We start from the raw sequence: 6,000 nt of genomic DNA on the forward strand, positions 1-6,000 counted from the left end.
AGCATTGAGCTTCTAAACTCCTAGCTGTCACAAACAAAAGAAAACTAACCTGTACCTCTTGTTTTCTTCCCAGTTAATCCTAATGGCCCAAGACTTGATGTTTAGAATCTAGTGGAATAAGAACGCTCACTATCTTTTGGATTCTATCTAGTCATGGTTATGTTTTGTTAATTAGACGTTTGTCCAAGTGGCGATCCTGCGGGAGTGTTGGGGGGGGGGGACAGGAACAAAAAGGAGGGAAAGGAGAAGGAGAAAATGGAGTTGTTTCTGAATAAAGACTTAGTTAAATCTACATAAGATTGTTTTGTGTTTACAAGGGAAGCAATTTTAAAGTATTTGGTGAATTTTGAGCCAGCTATGCGTGGGAGCCTGCAAAGCTTGTGACTGTCTCTGCATCTTCATTTCATTGCATTACTGGGCCGACATTCCTGAACGACTGCATTCTACTCTTGGGAATGCAGGAAATACTCCTGGCATTGCCCTATATTTACAAACAGCACAAACGGAGTTAGCTAGATTCAGAACATGAAGCAATGATCCACAGACAATCCAATTATGCCCCTAAAATATATATTAATGGAATGTATGCCATCGGGTTGGTGTCAGGTATAGTGGAAAGAGTGATTAACCTGGATCAAATCGACCTGGTTTAAGTTGCTGCTCTATCAAGTTGCTTGCTGAGTCACCTTCAGCAAGAGCTTTTTCAGGGAGCATCTTCACTTTGGGAGGGTTAGTGTGCGGCCACATATCGGCCCAATTAACCCAAAGTGCCTGAAAAATTTCAGAGAGCACTTCACACACCATTCAGGGGTTTTCCTCCATATTGGAACCTAGCCCGGTTGATGTCCAGGGTTAAAAACTCCTCTTCTTGCATCGGCATATCCGTTATGCCCCCAACTTGCAGTAAAGCCTCGTGGTAAGGCCTGCTGTCTAAAAAGCCTCCCGGATGCTTTCCAGACTGGACGCTACAACAGGGTCACTCCATGTCCATTAATTCTCCTTCCGCACTGCCTGGGTTTCTGCATCGCAGTCACTGCACTGTCAGCAAGGTGCCGTCCACATTTCCAATGCCTTCTTTCAGGTTTTCTCTTTGCAATACAGCGCTACAACCTTGTAAATAGAAAGCTGTATTTTCCCAATGCAAAAGTTTCATGCAAGCTAGAAAAGACTGCTCCCCTGGTGTTGGTTTTGCGCAACAACCGCTATTTACGATTTCAAAACGATTTTGCCAAGCTGAAGTCAACTACCGCTGTTGCGTGTGGATTCTATGATAGCAAATGAGATTTTAAATGAGACACCATGAATCCACTCTAATATGTTATCATAGAATCCACACTCAATACCTCAGAAACAAGAGAACCCCGTACCCCATGGGTTAGAAACCCATAGGGGTGGTTGGCACCCTATGTGCACTACACCACCACTCACTCTGGGCCACCCCAGCACCCCCCAAGTGCACATATGGGGCTGCTGAAAGCTCCATTATAACTTATTATGAGGAAAAACCTTAAAGACTCGTAAACTTCAACAATTTACCAAAAAATCACCCTTCTCCCCAATTCCTTTCAAATAATTCAGGTATCTTCCTTGCCCACCCTAGGAACTACCACCCACCACACTCCACTCTACGACACCCCTTTCCCCCTGATGTGAATCTATAGATTTGCTGCAATCCTAATTATTCTCTATGAGGAATTCAAAAATACTTTAACAATTCACCAATAATCAGAGGAGTGTCCAATTGCCTTGGGATTTTTTGGTGGTAGGCACCCCTATCTGTCTACCACCCACACTGCTTTTGTGCCCCTAGGTGCTCCACAATAGGGGATATGGACTGGTTCGGGTCCCATTATAGTCTATGAGAAAAATAATTAAAAATATTTAAAATATTCATTAAAAATCATAGGGGTGTCTGATTGCTTCAGTGTTTGCATGGTTGTTGGCACCCATGGGTGCTACACAATAAGGAATAATGGCCTGGTTCGAGTCCCATTATATCCTATGAGAAAAAATAAAAATAAAATTCAAAAATTCATAAAAAATCGTACGAGTGTCCGATTGCTTTGGGGTTTGGGTGACAGGTACCCCTGGGTGCCAGCTACCATCCTAGCTACTTTGTGAGATCTGAAACAGTTCGGTTCAGATCCGAACCGGTTCGGATCCGAACCGAACCAGGGGGTGGTTCGGACAAAACCAAAACCGAACCACCCCCTCCTGGTTTGGACCCGGTTCGGATCCGAACTGGACTGGATGAACCGGTTTTGTGCACATCCCTAAAGTCAACTACCGCTGTTCAGCGGGTGATCTGGAAAATGCCCTGGGAGCTTTCCAGATGACACTCTGTTCAGCAGTAAAATGCTTCGGCTTCAGGATCATTTTAAAAATGAAAATAGCTTGCGCAACCCTCCTACAACGGGAAAATACAGCTATTTATTTGTGATGCACATGCAACGTTGTAGGACTAAAACAGAAGGATAAAATCCTAAAGAAGTCATGGGAAATGTGAATGGCACCTTTCTGACAGCACAGGGTTTCCAGTGTTGAAACACAGGCAGTACGGAAGCACACTTAACAGACAGTAGTGACACTCTTGTAGTGTGTCATCTGGAAAGCACCCTGGTCAATTTCTCTTCCTCTCAGTCTAATTTTTCTTGCAGCATTGTTGTGAGGATAAAGTTGAATAACCCTGTATTCTGCACTGAAGTCCTTAGAGGAAGAGCAGGCTATCAGTATGAGAAATAAAGAAGGAAAAATTAAACATTTTCTTTGAGAAAATGAGTTTTTTCTCTTTTTAAAAACAGGAAGCAAAGCACAGATGTCGTGGAACATGAGCATAAACGAAAGTATAACTAGCATGTTTTTGGAGAAGTTTGCCAAGTCTTTACTCCAAAGAAGAGAAACTTGAGCTACTAACTATTTATTCCATATTATCCATGTCAGTGTTCAAGACCGTGTTCCAAATGACTGGTATATGAATGAGATGAATGAGATTTTCTCAATCAAAGGATTTGATAGAAGGTTTGGATGGCATTCATATCTGTGGTATGATAAAAGTAAAGAGCATAAAGATTGTCTTAATCACTATGTGAGAAGGAGTCTAATGAGAGTGTGGGTAAAATATAAAAAATGGTTGGAATTTAAAACTCCATGATGGCTATCTCCAATTGAAGCTTTAGCATGTAAAGAGATCAATATGCAACCTGAATGGGGTACCTATAGGGATGTGTTATGTTTCCAAGAAAAGGGCTGTAAGCAAAAAAACCTAACTGAAGTACAAAATCTGGTTAGTAACTGGTTTCAGTACCATCAGTTCAATGAAATGGATAAGAAGGATCTTAAAGTTGGATTTGAGGATCAAATGTCGAGATTTGAGAAGGAGCTGTGTGAAAATGCTGAAAAATTAGTTTCTAAGATGTACAAGCTGCTGCTTCTGGAGGAGACAAGAGATGAAGTGGTTAAAACGACTATGATAAAATGGGCTCAAGATGTGGGTCATAATATAGATATGGCAGCTTGGGGAAAACGATGGGAAATGGATTTAAAGTTTGCCGCATGTTATACTTTAAAAGAAAATGATTATAAGATGATGTACAGGTGGTATTTGACACCCCAAAAATTAGCATTAATGTATAAAAATGTTCCAAACAAATGCTGGAAATGTGGACACTGTGAAGGAACTTTTTTTCATATGTGGTGGTCTTGCGGGAAGGCAAAGGCTTTCTGGGATATGATATATAATGAGCTGAAGAAAAATTTTAAATGACATTTCCTAAAAAACCAAAATCCTTCCTGCTTGGAATAATGCAAGGAGAGTTTTCCAGAAGAAATTTAACAATTTTTATGTATGCAACCATGGCGGCTAGAATAGTATATGGGCAGAAATGGAAGAACAATGAAATGCCCTCCAAAGAAGATTGGCTGATAAAAATTTTGGAATATGCTGAGATGGCAAAACTTACAGTACTGATAAGGGATGAAAACCTGGCATGTTTGAAAGAAGATTGGAAACCATTCTTACTATACTTAAAGAACTATTTCTCTAATATCGATTTTTCAGCAGGGTTTGCAATTTAGTAATAATAGCAGGTCGGGTAGAGTAAAATCGAGTTTGTAATGTGTAGGATATATGCTGTTTTGAATTAATATAGCAATGGTTGACTTGTATAGTGAATGAATCGCACAGACTGGTGAGCGGGAAGTCAATAGTTAAGATATTGCAAAAACCAATAAAATTTTAAAAGCAAGAAAAACAGGAAAACAGCACTTGTGATGTACCATATGACCTAATTTCAACTTATACAATAAATCCATTCTTTTATAGGTTGAAGAAAATGTCAGTTAAGAAATGTTGTTAGTTTGTACATTCCATTACAATTAAAAGCAACATACCTATCCAGAGAGAGAGAGAGAGAGAGAGAGAGAGAGAGAGAGAGAGAGAGAGAGAGAGAGAGAGAGAGAGAGATTTTCTCAATCAATGTTTGCTGGAGAAAAGTATGTGGATTTTGTCTATAAAAATAAAAACTGTGCATTGAATAAAAATTAAGCAAGTACCTGGATTATCTGTGCGTCTGAAAGATTTAACAGATTCCATTCAGATTGTCTGCTGCTTCAAACTGTCATCAAGATGCAAACAAAATATGGGAGTTCAGTCAAAGCAGAGTTGTCACAACCAAAAGATGCTTTTCATCTAGAGGTGTTGCTGCAGTTCATATTTCCTTCAGAAATATGGGCCCTGGGAGCTCCTAATGCTCACTTCAATCATTTGAATCTGAGGCAGGCATTTGAATCTGAAGGGGAATTTCCCCCGTCCTTCCAGAATAGGCAACTTCTAACCCCAATAATTGTTTGAACTTGCAATCAAACTTGCAAACCAACCTTGGCTCATGTTAACACCTAAAGACCTGTGGCAACAGCAGGTCCAATCTTCATCCATGATGCAAGCGTCCCATTTAAAAATGTAAATTCTGCTGGTTAGCAGAATTCTGCGTTGTAAGCAATGGCTCAGAACAAATCCTCAAACCTAACTTCATAGTCTGAACAATCCAGCTAGAAATTGGTTGAGATAAGGTCTGCAGACCTCTGTGGGGTTGACTGTAGGTGAGGAATAAAGCTGGGGATCTCCTAAACCTAAAGGAAGGTGCTCAACCATCCAATCCCTGATTTTCACCCCAAACACCAACACAAAGTAGCTTGTGTCCCTGCTGAGGAAGTACTGAGGAAGTACTTGGGGCATGGATAGCAAAAGAAAGTCAACCACTAGTTTCAGTACCCCCCCAATAACTTCAAAATCTTTTACACTCTCATTTTGTGAACTGCAGCTGCAGAATACCTCACAATGATAAGACCGAAGAACTCAGCACAGTTTCACATAGGACTGAAACAAAAGAGTTCCCAGATGGTCCTCATTATCCGCGGTTTCAACAACCCTGTATCCACATATCTGCGAACGGGTCTTAGAGACAAGGTTTCTTTAACCGCAGGACAAAAATAGACTAAAATTCACCAATTTGTTGTTTTGAGGGGCCAGAAATGACCCAGAAATTACATCCGATGGCATTTCCAGCCACTATTTTACAGGGCAGAGCCATTTTGTGTGTGGAAATGGGGGGTTTGGGTGGGCATTGCAGGAGACCTGGAGAGCAAGGTAGAGTACTTTATTTCTCTTATTTACAACCCCCCCCCTCCATTATTAGTCTTTTTTGGTGTGTAGGAACCTAACACACAACCTCCAGTGATTAACCCTCTACTTCTAAGAAAATGAGGCGATTCTTACAATTGCCAAAAAGTGGGCTAAGGGAGCCTAGCCCAACTTTTGGCGAGCGTGAGAACCACCAGGCGAGCCCAGTGTCCTCAAAGCGGGTAACCCGCTGACGGAGGCCTCCCCTTAGACTAGGCTAGTGGAGCAAGTGCTCCGCTAAGCCCATCTATTGGATTGTGTGTTGCCACGGCACGGCTCTGCGCCACGGCAACACATGAGGAGACCCCCGCCAGGCGGCTGAA

General features: G+C 41.4%; 1 protein-coding gene across 1 annotated transcript in view; it reads left to right on the top strand.

Annotated features, from left to right (window-relative positions):
• Nucleotides 1-4,420, top strand: part of LOC128346658 (rap1 GTPase-activating protein 1-like) — a 33,028-nt gene extending 28,608 nt beyond the window's left edge. Inside the window, exon 6 of the mRNA XM_053300181.1 lies at nucleotides 4,322-4,420. The gene's annotated coding sequence lies outside the window, so the exon portion shown is untranslated. The remainder of the gene's footprint in view (nucleotides 1-4,321) is intronic.
• Nucleotides 4,421-6,000: the final 1,580 nt, after the last annotated feature.

This window comes from Hemicordylus capensis, chromosome 2 (assembly GCF_027244095.1).
Source record: "Hemicordylus capensis ecotype Gifberg chromosome 2, rHemCap1.1.pri, whole genome shotgun sequence".
NCBI lineage: Eukaryota > Metazoa > Chordata > Lepidosauria > Squamata > Cordylidae > Hemicordylus > Hemicordylus capensis.